We start from the raw sequence: 19,817 nt of genomic DNA, 5'->3' as shown, positions 1-19,817 counted from the left end.
ATCGGCAAGATGAAAGAGATGGTGTTAGACTTCCGGAGAAAAAAGGAGGAACCTGCCCCACTTTACATTGGAGAGAACTGTGTAGAGAGAGTTTCCTCCTTTAAATTTCTGGGAGTCTACCACTATGAAAATCTGACCTGGAAAGTTAACACAACTCAGGTGGCTAGAAAGGCCCAACAGAGGCTTCACTTTCTTAGGGTCTTGCGGAAGAACAGGGTAGAACAACAGCTAATGACCCTCTTTTACCGGTCTACTATAGAGAGCGTCCTCTCGTATGGTATTGTGGTTTGGTATGCTGGTCTGACAGCCGCGGATAGGAAAGTATCTGTTCCCTGACACCACTAGGATAGGAAAGAGGCTGTTCCCTGACACCACTGGATGACATCGCCAGGGCTTGTTGCCTTGGAAGAGTGAGGAAGATTCTCAGGGATGACTCACACCCTGGATGATATTTCTTTACTCTCCTACCATCCAGTAGGAGATATAGGAATATAGCCAGCCGTACCAACAGGCTGAAAAATAGCTTTTATCCATGGGCTGTTAGGCTTTTAAATGGGACATAATCTTATGCAGAATTGACTTGGGAGGCCGGTGTGTGATGTAGTTGGTTCACATAGTGTGGTGGGATGGAGGGTTTGTTGTCACTGTGGGTTGGGAGGAGAGAGCACGGGGGGAGGCTCAGCTAATCTCAATGTACACATGTTGTACTTTGACAATAAAGGTTTATTATTATTTATTATTATTATTATTGCTTTCCTCAGGAAATGCATGGTATGTTCATGCCCTGATTTAGTTTGTCAGTTTCACCAGAACTTCCTTGACAAGCCATGACTAACCAAGCTCCTACCCTCCCACACAGTTTCTCCTGAGGAATCTTATCATCGTGTTTTGAATGGGAGAGTTGGGAGGAGATATTAATCTCTTCCCACCCAACTCCAGTCCCTGATTAGGGAATGACCATTCAAACAATTATGACAGACACCAACTAGATTCTCCTCCTAAAGCACAGGTTGTCAAACTTGATTGTGTCAAATGACATATTGTGATGTATTGTGATGTTTTTTGCCTTTGCAGAGCCGGGGTGGGCATGGTCTGCTCTTGATGCATCCAGCCCATGGGCCAACAGTTGGACACCTCTGTCCTAAAGTCTACTCTATAGATAGGTCCTTCTCTCTTGGCAATGCAGCTAAGGAGCCTCTTAGTTCTTCGCTGACCATTGTTTTAGCTTATGGTTGCACCACCACACCTGAAGCATCCCACTGAATTAGCAGGGGAGCCTTGTCTTCAAGAGGAAGAAGTTGTGCTTGATTTTTGAGATAATCTTTTTCCCTGTTGAGTAGGGTGTCTGGTATGCATGAAAGGGACCCTGGAGGCTCATCAGAATAAACAATAAACATGACACTTTGAAAGAATGCTAGGGGAGCCAGGGGAGTCTGAGACTCCCGTAAGACTTTGGTGAGACTGCAAATTATATTTGATAGGCAAATTGATCAAACTGGCATTATGCTCAGGGGAAAGGGACCTCAGGGTATCTTGCAGAAACATCTGCCAAGTCTGAAAGCAAGGAGTGTCCTAGAGAAGTGTTAATAGGGGATCCTGGAGGCCAGGGATCTGCAATAGTTACAGAGGAATCAGCAAATTGAGCGTGACTGACAGAGTCTACCAGAAGACCTCTGGAGAATTTAGCAGATCCATCAGGGGAGCCTGGTGGAAGCAAAGCTCCAGTACAAGGGACATCTTTTGGAATGTATGGAGCACCAGGAGATTGGGTTGTTTCAGAAGGGGCATCAGGAGATCCAGATGTGACTCGGGAAGAGAACTTGGTACCAGGAGAAGACAGTGGACTGCTGGATTCAAGTTGGTCTTCTTGGCAGCTCATGCTAAGCTGGCTGGAGCTGTCTGTAGGAAAGAAAATCTCGTTTCTTTTTATCTCTGTCTCTGGCTGTTGAGATTCAGACTCATACTGCTTATTTGAGTTCCTGTTTTCTTCGTTTTCTTCCTCGTTCCTTGACAAACTCTTCTCCTTAATTTCCACAGGAGACTCCGTAAGCAGACCCTTCTGGATCTGTTCCTACTTCTTCTCCACTGGAACTTCTCCAGAAAGCAACATAATTCTTAAGCCCTAGGTGAAATGTTGAACCTCCATCTTGGTTGAAGAAAATGCATACTAGCCAAGGCCGGTCAGAACTGGGTGAACTCTCATTGGGTTTTTCTATTTTGGTCAAGATTTCTTCACTGTGGTCCCAGGAAAACACTCTGCTTCTTTCTTTTTGTGTGTGTGTATGTAAGCTTTTTATTATTATTTTTTTCTTTACATACATATGTTAATTTTTCAACCAGCATGTGGTCTGGGTTCAAAAATGCTAATACATAATCAAGTCCTACTGTTTGGTTCTCTCCTCTAGCCATTTGTAGAATAATTTCCAGCTTTGGTAGTATTCTGTTTCTTCTTTATCTTTCAGCCTCATAGTTAGTCTGTCCATCTCAGAGCATTCCAGTATTTCTTTAATTACTTCTTCCTCTGATGGTATTTCTTCATTTTTCCAGTATTGCGCGAAGATTATTCTTGCTGCCGTTGTACTGTAATATGTAGAACCAAATATGAATTTTGCTTATTAATCTTTTCTGGTATTATACCTAATAGAAAAAATTCAAGATTAAATACTACATGTTCTCCCAATTTTTTTTCTAACCAAGCATGTATTTTTTTCCAATAGGCCTTTGCTTTATCACATGTCCACCAGATATGATAGTATGTGCCTGAATTATGTTTACATTTCCAACATCTATCTGACATATTTTTAAACATTTTTGCTAATCTTGCTGGTGGCAGGTGCCATCTATAAAACATTTTATATAAATTTTCTTTATACACAGTTGACATTGTCAGTTTATAATTTCTCTCCCATAATTTTTGCCATTTTTCTAATTCTATATTATAACCAGTTTTTTGCCCACCTTGTCATTGTCTCTTTAGTTTGTTCACTTTCCATCTCCAAAATTAACAAAAAATTATACATTTTCTTAATTAATTTCTCATCAGAGGTTAACAATGTCTTATCAAATACAGTTTGTTCTTTGTAAAATCCATACAGTTTCACATCTTTTTCATATCTATTTTGGCACTGTTACAAACCCTCTGCTTCTTTCAAGGACAAGGTTAATCAGCTCCTCTGGATTATACTCTAAGGGGAGGCAGGACACTCTCCTATGATGAGCCTTCCACATCTGGCCTTCAGTTCCCAGGAAGGGGAGGAGAGGGAACCTGTAAAGATGCTTTTGTGTTATAGAAACCACCAACACCACTGGCTTACCAGATCCTTCAGATGGGGGTGGGGATTCTTTTGACAGTGTTTTCCTTGCACCTCTGTCAAGTTCCCATGAGAACTAGGACTTTGAAGATACAATGCAGGAGGGAGAAAGAAACATAGAAGAACCCATGGAAGGGGAGGGACCAGAATGGAGGGGTAGGTGATGTAGGAGATGAGCCAGTTGAGCCTGAGGGAGGGAGGGAGGTCAAATGCATCATTAGTCAAGAGTCCCTTCATGCTACAAGTCCAGCCCACCTTGGATTTCATTGAATCTCATCTACCGCCTATTTGCTTTGACTGTTATTAGTTCTGATTCTTATAGAGAGCATAAGTTAGCAATAAACATTTATGTACAGTACATTTGCACTTCCTGAACTTCCTGATTTTCCTGCACTTGACAGGGTTTCCTTAAAATCCTTATTTTATATATTAATAATTCATCACTATTATATAATATTTAGAAATTAGAGGAAAGCATGATAAGTTTAAATTTGCCTCTCATCACACCTCAATAGAAATTTACCATGTAACTGTTATATTGACACTTCTTCAATAAGAAAGGGACTGTGGAAAAGAAAGGGGATAGTTGAGTTTAAATGGGAAAATATAGTGGAGATTTATTTAAATATATATTTAAATCAGAAAATATAATGAAAGCTAAAGTTTAAGTTATGCAAATTATTTTGTTCTCTCACATATATTCTCTTATTTATATATCAGGATTTTTGGAATAAAGCTAATTTGAATATTGTCTCATGGAACCTTAATGACACTGGATCATATAATTAATTGGAACAGAAACTAAAAGAGAATCTAGATATCTTGATGTTACAGGAGGCACATAAAAGAAAAAAGGACATTGTATTAAAAATCCCCATACACTTTCTTCCTGAAGAATGGTTTTTAAGGAATTGCACTCTTTAAGGTTAGAGGAACAGCAGTTTGAAATGAAAATTTTCTAGTTTTTAGAGCTATTAATTCAACTAGGACAATAAGGATAAATTGTGCTTATAAAATGGAATTACAATTATAATTACAAACCTACAGCAATCAGAGAGGACAAAGCAGATCAACTTTCTCAGAAAGGAGCACTATGATTTCTGAGCCACTTGTCTTGAAAAACTGGTTTTTAATAAAAGAAAAGATCAAGTGACGTGAGTGTGGTAGAATTTCAAACACGTAACTAATGAAAAAATAAACAATGAGGTGGGATCTGATGGTATTGAATTACTTAGTAATTGAGAAAGAAGGATATTAAGAAAGTGGGAAAGAAAGAATCTTATCTGCAATGTGATTATTCAGCTATGCATGACAAAATAAAAATCAGTAGATTAATTTTTAAAGAAATATTTTATAATATTTTATTTTAATATTTTATTTTTATTTATTTTCTCTAAAGAACCTAGAGACTTTTAGGCAGACTTTTAAAAAAATGGAATAAAAATGCTTTTTCTAGCTTTAACAACTTTTTTTTTACAAAACAGCTGTTATTTTTAAAAAATCTGAAAAAACCCAACAACATCTCAAATGAGACATCTTGAGTTGCAAAAATCCTGACAAACTAGTCTTCCTGATTATATTCTGTCTTCAAGTGGTTAATTAGATTTTTGCAGGAGAAGGTCTAATAGCCACAACTTTATGAATTTGATCTTGGCAAAAACTGTATGATAGAATAAAAGAAATATAAACAACTTGGTGAACACCATTAAAGCTGACACCAGACAGAGCATAGAAAAACTCAAAGAAATAGTGCAAAATTGAAAAATGTGGAGAGATCTGGCCCATAGATTCGCCAAGAGTCAGGCACGACGGAATGGATAACATCATCATAATATCCATGCAAAGTCTATATTTACAGGTGGTTTGCTTATAGGTGGCTTATCTTGTGTTTATAGGTGGCTTATCTTCATAAACAATTTAGATGAGGGAATAGAAGGGGAACTCATCAAATTTGCACACAATGCCAAGCAGGCAGGAATAGCCAATATCCCGGAAGATAGGCTCAGAAGGATCTCAACAGACTTGAATACTAGGCCCTATCTAACAAAATGAAACTCAATAGTGAGAAAAGTAAGGTTTTACACTAGACAAGAAAAACCAAATGTACAGGTATAGAATAGATGAAACTTGGCTCAATAGCAGTAATGCAAGAGAAATCTTGGCGTCCTAATGGATAATCATTTAATATAAACCAGCAGTGTGTTGCAGCTGCCAAAAAAGCCAATTAACAGATGGATAAAATTAAGATCACGTGAAGTGTTAGTACCGCTTTGTAATGCCTTTGTAAGACCACACTTAAATATTGCATCCAGTTTTGGTCACCAATATAAAAAAGATGTTGAGATTTTGGAAAAAGGGCAGAGAAGAGCAACAAAGATGATTAGGAGGCTGGAGGCTAAAACATATGAAGAACGTTTGCAGGAATTAGATATGTCTAGCCTTGTGAAAAGAAGGATTAGAGGTAATATGATAACAGTATTCCAATGTTTGGAAAGAAAAGGGGGTCAAACTATTTTCCAAAGCACCAGAAGGCAGGACAAAATGAAATGGATGGAAACTAAGCAAGCTAAAACTAAGAAGCAACCTAAAAGTAGGAGAAATTTCATGACAGTGAAAACAATAAACGAATGAATGGCTTACCTTCAGAAGTTGTGGATGCAACAGTGGATCTGATTATGGGATACAGACTGGCCAGAAAGGAGTACATATTGTAAAATAGTTTGTTATGACACTTTCTCTTCTAATAATATGAGTTTATTTTCAATTGCATAGCAATTATCTTTTGTATTGTCAACAAAATTATATATTAAATTCAATGTGTGATCATTTTGTCAACATGGTGGGAATAAGAAAGGATTCTAACCAGCATTTCTTATATAACTGGTCAGGTAGGGCATTATGGTGGTGTGAATTCCCTATTTCAGGAAAGCAAAACTACAACAAAAAACTGTCAAAGAACCAAGTGAAGACCTGGCTTTCAGGAGAAAAGATTTATGCTCTTCATAAACCTGCAAGAATCAATTTTGCTAGAAATAAAATGGTGCAATACTGCCTAGATCAGCAGCTGCATGTTGATCTCATGGATGTATCAAAGAAAACCATGGAAATATGTTCATTTTAATCATTGTAGATGTGCTATGAAAAATGCTAGTTGTTCTAGCATATTTCAGGTAGAGGAGTAACTGTCACCTTCCAAAACACCTAAATAGGATGTGCAGCCTGAAAATTGGAAAATGCTGATTAAAATCATAAACAATTATGTGAAGAAATTTTTTACACATTACAATATTCACTACTTTGTCGCTCATAGTAAAACCCAGAGCTACTGTTAAAAAGTATGTGTCAGAATCCACCCCAAACCACATCATAGGAAAGAAGAACTCTTGGAGACAGGATTGTCTAAACAGGAACTTTTACTAAAACATGGTTGACAGTGGATAATCTACACAGGATCTGGAAACTGTCTCACAGATCAATACTTTTAAAGTGTCCCCGAGTAATAACCCCTCCCCTAAGTCCATTTGGTCAGTACCGGATTATTCAAGTTTCAGGTGTCAAACTCCTTGTGGGAAAGGAGAGCCCCAGTACATTTGCAACATTATTACTTCCTCATCTTCACATTCCAGTGGGAGATACAAACCAGAATCCCCCCTCCCTCTTTCTTTGTTCTGCTTAGTTCAAAGGGTTTCTTCCCTGGTCTTTTGTGATGGCCTCCAGGCAGGCTGAATAAACAAAACTTGCATCTAAGGTATATTGATGGCTCTTAACCCTCCTTGGAAATGGCAGAACTCAGTAAGGGAGTGAGATTTAGATTTGCGGAGATAGGGAGTTAGAAATGAAATATAAATGGATTTTTATTTATTTATTTATTTATTTTATTTAGTTATATTTATATACCGCCCTATTCCCTGAGGACTCAGGGCGGTTTACAGGGAATTAAAAATCCAAAATACAAAAATTAAGAACCAAATTAAAAAATATTAAATTGACCCTGTAGTCGATTAAAAAGAACCCCAAATTAAAATTTCTCCTCAGTCTGGGCCCGAGAGCTCGAAGAGCCAGGTCTTCAGGCCCCGGCGGAATGATCGGAGGTCGGGAGCAGTCCTCAGCTCCACCAGCAGCTGGTTCCAGAGGGCAGGCGCCCCCACTGAGAAGGCCCTATCCCTGGGTGTCACCCGCCGGCAATCTCTTACCGGCGGGACCCTGAGCAGACCCTCCCTGTGGGAGCGCACTGGGCGAAGGGCATTTGATGACGGCAGCAGGTGTTCCCTCAAATACCCCGGACCCAGGCCATGTAGGGCTTTATAGGTGATAACCAGCACCTTGAATTTCACCCGGAGGGCAACCGGAAGCCAATGCAGCTCGTGGAGTAGAGGTGTTACATGGGAGTATCGGGAGACCCCCATTACAACTCGCGCGGCCGCATTCTGCACCAGTTGAAGCCTCCAAGTGGTCTTCAAGGGCAGCCCCATGTAGAGAGCGTTACAGTAGTCCAAACGGGAGGTCACAAGCGCATGAGTAACTGTGCGTAGGGCGTCTCGGTCCAGATAGGGACGCAACTGGCGCACCAGGCGAACCTGTGCAAAAGCCCCCCTGGTCACGGCTCCTATGTGATCTTCAAAATTGAGCCGTGAGTCCAGGAGGACTCGTTAGAGGTGGAATAACTTGGTTAACCCGAGATGCCGATATGCACAGCCACTCAGTCTTGGCGGGATTGAGACAAAGCCTGTTTCTCCCCATCCAGACCTGAACCGCCTCCAGGCACCGGGACATCACAGAGAGGGCATCGCTGGGTTGGTTCGGGGTGGAAAGAAAAAGTTGGGTATCATCAGCGTACTGGTGATACCCCACCCCGAAGCCACGAATGATCTCACCCAGCGGCTTCATATAGATGTTGAACAGGAGAGGCGAGAGAACTGACCCCTGAGGGACTCCACAAATGAGAGGCCTCGGGGCGGATCTCTGCCCTCCCGTCAACACCGACTGCGAGCGGCCCTGGAGGTAGGAGGAGAACCACCGTAAAACGGTGCCTCCCACTCCCAACCCCCTGAGACGCCGCAGCAGGATACCATGGTCGATGGTATCGAAAGCCGCTGAGAGATCTAATAGGACCAGGACAGAGGAGCAACCCCTGTCCCTTGCCCTCCAGAGATCATTCACCAGCGCAACCAATGCCGTCTCCGTGCTGTGTCCGGGCCTGAAACCCGATTGGTATGGGTCCAGATAATCAGTTTCCTCCAGGAACAGAGGGAGCTGATGCGCCACCACACTCTCAACAACCTTCGCCAGAAAGCGAAGGTTGGAGACTGGACGGTAGTTGTCTAAAGCAGCCGGGTCCAAAGCAGGCTTCTTGAGAAGGGGTCTCACCACCGCCTCCTTCAAGGCGGCAGGGAAGACACCCTCCTTCAGAGAAGCAGTTATTACTGCATGGAACCAGCCTCGTGTTCCCTCCCGAGCCGCATAAGCTAGCCAGGAGGGGCACGGATCCAACAAACAGGTGGTGGTGCTCAGTCTCCCCATGATCCTGTCCACATCATCAGGGGAAACAGGGTCGAACTCAGTCCAGATAACGTGCTCAAGACCGCCTGATTCCTCCACATCAGACTCTGCCCAGTCAGAGTCCAGGCCGGTCCGGATCCGAGCGATTTTGTCCGCCAGATGATGACTAAACTCCTCGGCTCGTCCCTGCAAGGGATCCTCTCTCACCTCCTGGTTAAGGAGGGAGCGAGTCACCCTAAACAGGGCGGCCGGGCGATTATCTGCGGACGCGATAAGGGTGGCAAAGTAGTTAGACTTCGCCGTCCTCATCGCCGCAAGATAAGACCTTATAAAGGTTCTTAACTGCAATCGGTCGGATTCGGATCGGCTGGATCTCCAACCGCTCTCTAGACCTCGTCTCCGACGCTTCATCTCCCGGAGCTCCACAGAGAACCATGGGGCCCAACGGGATCTGCGCCGGGTCAGAGGTCGCATGGGTACAACGCCGTCAAGTGCCCTGGTGGCAGCCGTTTCCCAGGCCTCCACCAGAGCATCGACTGGGCTGTGGGTAAGGGTGATAGGTATAGGCCCAAGCGCCCTCTGGAATCGATCCGGGTCCATTAGGCGCCTGGGGCGGAACCACCTGGTCGGTTCCGCCGCCCAGCGGCGGGGGGTGGCATGACAGAAAACCAGCCTCAGGAGGTGGTGATCTGACCATGACAGAGGGGTGATGGACGGGGAGCCCCCTCCCAGATCATCCAACCACTGTCCAGACAGGAATACCAGGTCGAGAGTATGATCCCCCACATGAGTCGGGCCCTCAATAACCTGGGTCAGGCCCATGGCTGTCATGGAAGCCATGAACTCCCGAGCTAACTCCGACGACCCTCCCAGTGACGGCAGGTTGAAGTCACCCAGGACTATAAGCCTGGGGAACTCCACCGCCAACCCTGAGAGGGTGTCGAGCAGCTCAGGCAGGGCTGTTGCCACACAGCTGGGCGCCAGGTATGTAAGCAACAAACCCAACTGAACCCAACTGACAGTATGTGTACCCAGTAAAGTAATTTCTGGAGATATTTTATCTCAGCAACAAGAATTGTAGGACTTAATCTTATTGTCTTCAGACAAATCTGCTCTTTGAAGAATGGCATGCATCATATCATCCAGTCAGTGTTGAGCTTTGTTATTTGGAAAACTAGTAGCCTGGGTGCAAGAACTGAGCACCGTGCAATGGGTTAAGCTCCCATTACTTGCCTTAGCTCCTGCAAATCTAGCAGTTCAGAAGCATGCAAATGCAAGTAGATAAAAGATACCACTTTGGTGGGAAGGTAGCAGCATTTCATGCACCTTGGCATATACAGTCATGCTGACCACATGACCCCAGAAATGTCTTCAGACAATGCTGGTTCCCTTAGCCAAAAAACAGAGATGAGCACCACAACCTAGAGTTGGATCTGAATGAACAAGGGAAAAGTTTACTTTTAAATTCATTTGAAATTCAGAGCTATTCTCATTTTATTCTCTTGGAAAAACAGATTTTGAAGAATAAGAATAGTGCTCTAAATTCTACAATGAATTTATTGTGTAAATGTTTTTTCTGTCACTATCACAAACTGTCACAGACTGAGTATGTAAGATGATCAGCCACTGATAAATTCAATTTGACTTGGTGAAACATTCTATCTCAAAAAGAGAGGGAAGACTCTACCTAAATTTATTATATTCAATTTTATTAAGTAGTTCTTCTGAGTCAATACCTATCAATGCAAGATAAATCCGTTTGATATGTGCTGGACCCTGGTTTCTAATTTGCTTTATCAAATTTTCATCAGTCATTGAGAAACCAATTTTCTGATCTTCTTTCCACCTGGCACGTAATTGACTATATTGAAACCAAGTTTGAACGATCTTCTCATCTCGCAAGAGATTGTACGGCTTCAAACACCAGACATTCCTTTCCAAGCTTAAGATCTCCTTATACGTAGTCACATCATGTTTGAAGCCAACATTTATGTTTTCTATTGCATGTTTCGGGATTGCCCACAACGGCATCTTGTAGTCTAACTTATGTCTATACTTCTTCCAGACTCTCAACAATGCCTGTCTTAAAATATGCACTTTAAACACATTATCTACCTTCTTATCATACAACAAATATGCATGCCAGCCAAATAACAAGTCGTGGCCCTCAAGATTTAATAATCTCCCTTGTGTCAAATTAATCCAGTCACTTATTCCTGACAACGCAACAGCTTCATAATATAATTTAAGATTAGGCATTTTAAGACCACCTCTTTCACGAGTATCCTGCATAATCTTAAGTTTAACTCGTGGCGTTTTCCCTGCCCACACAAATTTATTGATACCCCGTTGCCATTCTTCCAAATTAGAGTCTTTTTTAAGAACCGGTATCATTTGGAATAAAAATAAAAATTTAGGCAGGATTCTTCCCAGTAAAGACAATTGCAATTTTTCCCAGCTCTCCAATTCTTTTTGAATTTTTCCCCATAACTTTTCATAATTATTTTTATATAACTTTGCATTTGAGGGTGACAAATACACCCCCAAATATTTAACCCTTTTAACAATCTCAAATCCAGTTAGTCCTTCTAAAAGGGCCTTTTGCGATGCTGTCATATTTTTGGCTAAAATTTTTGTTTTTTGTACATTAACCTTAAATCCAGAAACCTTCCCATATTGCATTATTATCTCCATCAGGTCCACAACAGAGTTTTCTGGCTGGGTCACCGTAACAACCAGATCGTCTGCAAACGCCCTCAATCTATAATCCTGATCTCTAATTTGAATACCCTTAATTTTTTCCGAGTTCCGTATTTTTATCAATAATATCTCCAATGTTAAAACAAATAATAGAGGTTGTAACGGACACCCTTGTCTTGTGCCCTTCTCAATATTGCATACTTCAGTCAGGCTATTATTTACTATTATTTGGGCAGTTTGTTTTTGATATAATGCCCTAATTGGTTGTAAAAATTTATCCCCAAAATTCATTTTATCTAAAACTTTCATCAGAAATTGCCAATCCAATTGATCAAAAGCTTTTTCAGCACCTAGAAAGATTAGCGCCACAGGGATCTGGTTGTTCCTTTCCAAAAACTCCACCACATCAACTATATGCCTCACATTATTTTTCATTTGTCTACCACTAATAAACCCAGTTTGATCCCCATGAATCATCTGTTGCAAAACCCTCATCAATCTATTAGCAAACACCTTAGCAAATATCTTGTAGTCTGTATTTAAAAGTGATATTGGTCTGTAGTTTCTTACTTGGGTGACATCCTGATCTTCCTTCGGAATCAAAGAAATAAAAGCAGTTCTCCAAGACGGAGAACGTAATTTGGAATTTAGGAGGAAAGAATTAGAGAATGAAATTAGGGAAAAAGAAAAGGCCCTAATTTTGAATCCATCGGATGCGAAGATTAAGGAGGTTATTAACTTGCTAAGAGGACAATTTGATATGTTGATGGCTGATCAGGTGGCAACTAACTTACGGTTTGCTAGGCATAATACTTTTTGCAATGCCAATAAACCAGGTAGGTGGTTAGCCTACAGGTTAAGGAAAAAACAAAGGGCTTCTAACATAGATAAAATTGAACACAAAGGAAAGGTTGTGTTCCAACAGGATCTTATCAAGGAAGCCTTTGTGGATTTTTATTCCAAATTATATGTTAAGGAGAAGATTAATGAAACAGATATTGATGTATATTTGAAGAATGCTAGCATCCCGGTTCTCACACAAGAACAAAAGGAAGAGATTAATCAATTGATAACAGAAGAAGAAATTTTTTTAGCAATTAAGCAATTGAAGGTGGACAAAGCGCCAGGCACGGACGGACTGACTGCGGTCTATTACAAAAATTTACAATTGGAGCTGATAAAGCCATTAAGGGAATTGTTTCAGACAATTCAGAGGGGAGGAAGGGTGCCTCCGTCTTGGAGAACTGCTTTTATTTCTTTGATTCCGAATTTTATTAAGTAGTTCTTTATACAGAAGGGAGAGAGAGAGAGAGAGGTTTCTCCACACCTCCTATCTGAACTCTCATCTCTGAACTCTCTTCTCTTGATTCTCCTCTCCAGGCACACAATCTCTGGAACATTAGAAAATTGCATGATTTTTGAATACCTCAGAGGCTGCATGAGAGCAAGGCCCAAGAGTCTGGGGGCCTGTGTGACACCTGTGACACACATCATAGGTTCACCATCACTGGGTTGCCCTGTAGTATAGGTGCTATAGAAATCTTAGCTCATGTTCTTCTATATTGCCAATTCTATAAGGACATTCACCATCAGTTGATTTCCCCTCTTTTAATTAAATTTCTGTGACACTTTGATAGCTTTGTAAACCCACAGCAGAAAGAGCTGGTTACAGGGTTCCGGTTGAAAAGTCCAACAAAGTAAATTCACCAGAGACATTGCGATCTCCAATGTAAGAGTTTATTAAGCATAGCATAACGGCACGATCGAAAGAAATCTAGCTCTGGCAATATGGTGTGAAAAAGATAATTAAAAGAGTAATACCTTCACTCCCCTCTCTGACAGTTCAGGTCACACTGTCCAATTAGTCTTCGAACGATTGTTATGAGAAGAAAGTCTTTGTTCACCAAAACATCTCTTCAGTGACCTTGACTCTCACACTGATAGAACCACCTGTGCATTCCAACCCTTTTCTCTCTCACCCACCTCCCATACCTGTAGGCAAGGTAGAAGCAGCATGGCAGTTGTAATGCAAGAGGTCTTCATAGCTTGACAGGCCAGTGCCCTACAGAGGAAGGGGGAAATCTGGAAAACAAAATGCATACACTTCAAAATAAGTCTTTATTGATTAGCCCTTGGGCCATATCAAAGTGCAAAGTTCCAGCAACAAATTGTTACTAAAATTTGATAAAAGCAATTTAAAATGGAATTTGATAAAATACAATTTAAAATGGAATTAGAATAAAATACGATTTAAAATGAAATGGTAATAAAATACAATCTAAAATGAAATTGTAATAGTGTACAATAATTTAAGATATAGATAAAATATGATAAAATTATATTTTGGAGTCGCCCTTGCAATCTACCCCAATCGGTCCCACATATGCAGATCTCAACCGAACCATTTTGTTTAAGTACTGTGCTACATTAAATGTTATTTTCAAGTTCTGGCCTGACATAAGGTAAGTTGTTTCGATATGGGGATCCCAATGGGTCATTCGTTTGGTATATACACCAAGATACCTGTCTCTCACCCTGTTATACAGGCAACAGTCAAATAGGATGTGAGCCAGGTCCTCTACCTCTGCCACTCTGCAAATGCAGAGACGCTCATTGTAGGGTATAGCATGAAATCTCCCATATCTGACCATTGTGTCAAGCTGTTCAAATCTTGCTTGCGAAAATATCTCCCTAAGATGTTTTGGGAGTTGTAATTTCAAATAACTGTCTACTTGAAAAGTATGTTTGTATTTACTCAGCCATTTCAAGTTACCCACCTTACCAAGGATAGCTATATCAGTTTGTGCTTCTATATCCTTAATTCTTTGGGCAACTCTTTTTTTGGATTGTTCTCCTGTTATGCAAGAGACAGGAAGGCCACAGCTTCTTACAAAATTTGTTAGTTTGGCAATCTAGGAGATTTGTGATTGTAGTTTTATTTGCTCTAGTAGGCATAACTTGGGGAATCTATCAGTCTCCATTTCATTAACTTTGCACCAGTAGTTATAAGCTCTAATTTTAGATAATGCATGAATTGTATGAATTCCCTATTTAGCTCTAACTGCTGCAGCAGATGTTCTTGGATCGTATTTTGTCTTTTAACATGTACTGCCCTGTTCACCGCCCTGAGTCCTTCGGAAGAAGGGCGGTATACAAATAAAATAAATAAATAAATAAATAAATAAATAATAAATAATAAAATCTACACCCAAAATATATCTCAAATGCTGGAACTGTGTTTGTTCTAGGACTGTGGTTGAGTAAAGACCCCAAATTTCTGCTCCATACAAGAGCATTGTGGTAACCTTAGCCTTATAAACTTTGATTAATGGGGCTAGGGACCCTGGGTAACTATGGTTCTTTAGTTTGAGCAGAGGTCGACCTCGAGGCGTCTCGTTTGTGGAGTTCCTCAGGGGTCGATCCTCTCGCCTCTCCTGTTCAACATCTATATGAAGCCGCTGGGTGAGATCATTCGTGGTTTTGGAGTTGGGTATCATCAGTATGCTGATGATACCCAGCTTTTCATTTCGACCCCAAGCCACCCCAGTGATGCCCTCGACGTGATGTCTCGTTGCCTGGAGGCGGTCCGGGTCTGGATGGGGAAGAACAGGTTTCGGCTCAACCCTGACAAGACTGAGTGGCTGTGCGTGCCGGCATCTTGGGAAATTCAGATCATTCCATCTCTTACTATGGGGGGGTGAGTCATTACCCCCCGTAGATAGGGCTCGCAACTTGGGAGTCCTCCTAGATTCACAGCTTTCCTTGGAAGATCATATAGTAACTGTGACTAAGGGGGCCTTCGCCCAGGTTTGCCTGGTGCGCCAGTTGCGGCCCTATCTAGACAGGGATGCCTTGCGTACAGTCACTCATGCACTCGTGACCTCTCGGTTAGACTACTGCAACACTCTCTACATGGGGCTGCCCTTGAGGACCACTCGGAGGCTCCAACTGGTACAGAATGCAGCCGCGCGAGTTGTGTTGGGGGTCTCCTGATACTCCCATGTTACACCTCTGCTCCGTGAGCTGCATTGGCTTCCAGTTGCCTTCTGGGTGAGATTCAAGGTGCTGGTAATGACCTATAAAGCCCTACACGGCATGGGTCCAGAGTACCTAAGGGAGCACCTGCGGCCGGCGTCAACTTCCCTCCGCCCAGTGCGCTCCCACAGAGAGGGCCTCCTCAGGGTGCCACCAGTCAGAGAATGCCGGCTGGTGGCCCCCAGGGGGAGGGCGTTCTCTGTGGGCGTGCCTGACCTCTGGAACCATTTACTGGTTGAGCTCTGGACGGCTCCCGACCTTTGCTCTTTCCGACATGATCTAAAAACTTATTTATTTGAACAAGCCGGCCTGGTCTGATGGGTTTGGGGTTTTAATTACTGTTTTTAAGTAATTTATTGTATTCGGGCACAATGGTTTAATCTGTTTTCAATTTTTGTATTCTGTATTTTTGGTATTTATTGCCCTGTACACCGCCCTGAGTCCTTTGGGAGAAGGGTGGTATACAAATTCAAATAAATAAATAAATAAATAAAATTAGCAAATCTAAATAAAAATTAATGGTGTTTGGAAGAAATCATCAGAGACATAAGTGGCAATTAGATGGTGAACCAATTGAACAGGTTAACACCTTTGTATACTTGGGCGTAACTTTTTCCAAGACTGGATCTTGGGCCTCCCATTATCAACGGAGTACATTTAGAGCAAAAGCCCATTTGAATTTACTGCTCAAACTTCATACGTTTTAGGTTGTTGAGAGCGTGGTGGTGCATCAGCTCCCTTTGTTCCTGGAGGAAGCTGAGGTCGACCTCTGTCCCCCTGCCAACACCGACTGTGAACGTCCCAGGAGGTAGGAGGAGAACCACTGAAGGACCATGCCTCCCACTCCCAATCCCCTGAGACGCCGCAGCAAGATACCATGGTCGATGGTATCAAAAGCCGCTGAGAGGTCTAATAGGACTAGGACAGAGGAACAACCCCTGTCCCGAGCCCTTGAGAGATCATTCACCAGAGCGACCAATGCCATCTCCGTGCTGTGCCCGGGCCTGCAACCCGATTGGTATGGGTCCAGATAGTCAGCTTCCTCCAGGAACAAAGGGAGCTGATGCGCCACCACGCTCTCAACAACCTTCGCAAGAAAGCGAAGGTTGGAGACCGGACGGAAGTTGTTTAATACAGCTGGGTCCAAGGCAGGCTTCTTAAGGAGAGGTCTCACCACCGCCTCCTTCAAGGCAGCGGGGAAACTATCCTCCCTCAAGGAAGCAGTTATCACCGCCTGGAGCCAGCCTCGTGTCCCATCTCGAGCCGCATAAACCAGCCAGGAGGGGCATGGGTCTAATAAACACGCGGTGGAGCTCAGCTTCCCCATGATCCTGTCCACATCATCCAGAGTCACGGGATTGAACTCCTCCCAGATAACATCAACAAGACCGCCCATGTCCTGATCGTCAGACTCTGCCCAGTCGGAGTCCAAACCGGTCCGAATCCGAGCGATTTTGTCTGACAGATGTTGGCTAAACTCCTCGGCACGACCCTGCAAGGGCTTCTCCCTCACCTCCTGATTAAGGAGGGAGCGGGTCACCCTAAACAGGGCAGCCGGGCGGTTATCTGCGGACGCGATGAGGGTAGCAAAGTAGTTAGACCTTGCCATCCTCATCGCTGTGAGATAAGACCTTGTAAAGGACCTTAGTCGCAATCGGTAGGATTCAGACCGGCTGGATCTCCAACAGCTCTCTAGGCCCCGTCTCCGATGCTTCATCTCCCGGAGCTCCGCGGAGAACCATGGAGCCCACTGGGATCTGCACCGGGTCAGGGGCCGCAAGGGTACAACTCGGTCAAGTGCCTCCATGGCTGCCCTTTCCCAGGCTTCCACTAAGGCATCAGCCGAGCTGTGAGCAAAGGAGGCAGGTGGGGACCCCAGCGCTGCCTGGAACCTCTCAGGGTCCATTAAGCGCCTCGGGTGGAACCATCTAGTTGGTTCAACACACTCATGGTGGGGAGTGGCAAAACGGAAGACCAGCCGCAGGAGATGATGATCGGTCCATGACAGGGGCATAACACCAAGATCATCTAACCACCGTCCAGATAGAAAAAACAAATTGAGCATGTGGCCCCCCACATGAGTCGGGCCCTGAATTACTTGCGTCAGGTCCATGGCCGTCATGGAAGCCATGAACTCCCAAGCTAACTCAGATGATCCTCCCAGGGATGGTAGATTAAAGTCACCCAAAATTATAAATTTGGGGAACTCAATCACCAGCCCCGAGAGGATATCGAGAAGCTCAGGCAGGGCTGCTGCTGCGCGACTAGGCGAAAGGTACACCAGCAGCAAGCCCAACTGAGCCCTAGGGCCACATCTCAGGAGGAGGGATTCACACCCAGCTATTTGGACAACGGTGGCCTCTCGCGGACAAAGGGTCTCCCTCATAACTACTAATGATTAGGGAATTATCCTGGCAATAAGAGCTGAATCTTCTTAATAGCCTATGTAATCCTATTTGTGAGTATGATAATAAAATCTCATCATCAGCATAAAGCAAGCTGTTACAGTAAGTATTTAGGATCATCAGCATGTGTACCATGGTATCCTTCATTAACCCTGGCAAATCATTGATGTATAAATTAAATAATAATGGGGCCAGGATACACTCTTGCCTTATCCCTTTATTTGTGTGAATCCTGTTAGTCAGGGCCCCATTAACCCCATACAGCACCCTCAAACAGGTACTTATGTAAAGGGCTTTAATCAAAGCCAGGAGTCTGGGTTCTATTTTAAGAGATGTCAATTTACTCCATAGTACTTCTCTATTTACTATATCAAATGCTGCTGTAAGATCTATGAAAGCAGCAAACAGGGGTCTCCTCTTATAGGCATATTGGCTGCATTGGCTCCCAGTTGTCTTCCGGGTGAGATTCAAGGTGCTGGTAATAACCTACAAAGCCCTTCATGGCATGGGTCTGGAATACCTCAGGGAGCACCTGCGGCCGGCATCAACTTCCCTCCGCCCAGTGCGCTCCCACAGAGAGGGCCTCCTCAGGGTGCCACCGGTCAAAGAATGTCGACTGGTGGCCCCCAGGGGGAGGGCGTTCTCTGTGGGCGCACCGGATTTATGGAACCATCTTCCGGTTGAGCTCCGGATGGCGCCCGACCGTCGCTCCTTCCGGCGCGATCTAAAGACTTACCTGTTCGAACAAGCCGGCCTCGCCTGATGGGTGATGGGTTTGGGTTTTATTGTTTTTTATGTATTTTAACTTAACTTACTGTTATAGTTTTTGGGCATCTTGTTTAATCTTTTTTAACTTTTGTATTCTTGTTTTTTAACATGTATTGCCCTGTTCACCACCCTGAGTCCTTCGGGAGAAGGGCGGTATACAAATATAATAAAATAAATAAAAATAAATAAATATTTGGCAATTAGATGCTTCAAGACAAATCAGTTATCAATAGTAGATCTGTTTTGTCTAAAACCTGCTTGTTGTTCTGTGAGGATGTTGTTTTCCTCTACCCAGTTTTCAATTCTGTCCAAAAGGTACCTAGCATATATTTTTGCTACAATATCAATCAGGCTGTAATTACTAGGATCCTTTTTATTTCCTTTGTTATATATGGGGACAACTATTGCCATCTTCCACCCATCTGGTATATGGCAGGTGTTATTTATGTGTGTAAAAAGGCCTGCTAATACAGGGCCCTACCAATTGGGAAATTTCTTAAATAATTCTGCTGGTAAAAAATCCTCACCTGGGGCTTTATTGCTCTTTAAGCTTTTAATGATGGACTGTATCTCCTTTTCTGAGACTGGTGGCCAAAGGGGGGGTGCTAGGGTTTACTAAATCACTGTTTAAAGATAGTTTCTTCACCGGTTCGGTGGGAGCAGTCCTCAGCAGAGTTTGGTATGTCGAATGCAAATCTCCATTCCTTCAGGATACCTGCTACAGAGTGCCAAAATAATACTGAGTTATGACTTCTGGCAGCCAACTCAAGTTCTGACTAGATTGAAATGGCAAAACTTTTTTTCTTTAATGTTATAGTTTTTTTATATTCCCTTCTTGTGTGCAGCATCTTAGCTTGTATATGGGCAGTATATGGGCAAGCCTCATGGCTGCCTTCAATTTCTTTTTCAGTCGCTGGCAATTAGGATCAAACCAGCGAGGTCTACCCACTCAGGCTATTTTTGTAGCAGGTTTAGCTGTTAGGTATTTCTTCAGTATGTTACAGAGATTGGAGAATGCATTGAAGGCTGACATCCAGTCAGCAGTAGATGACTGTATTGTTCTAGCCCACTTAGTAGCATTCTCTGTTTTAAGGCATTC

This window comes from Vipera berus (genome assembly GCF_964194415.1).
Source record: "Vipera berus genome assembly, chromosome: Z".
NCBI lineage: Eukaryota > Metazoa > Chordata > Lepidosauria > Squamata > Viperidae > Vipera > Vipera berus.
The sequence above is the reverse complement of the archived record's forward strand: the minus strand, read 5'-3'. Positions refer to the sequence as shown.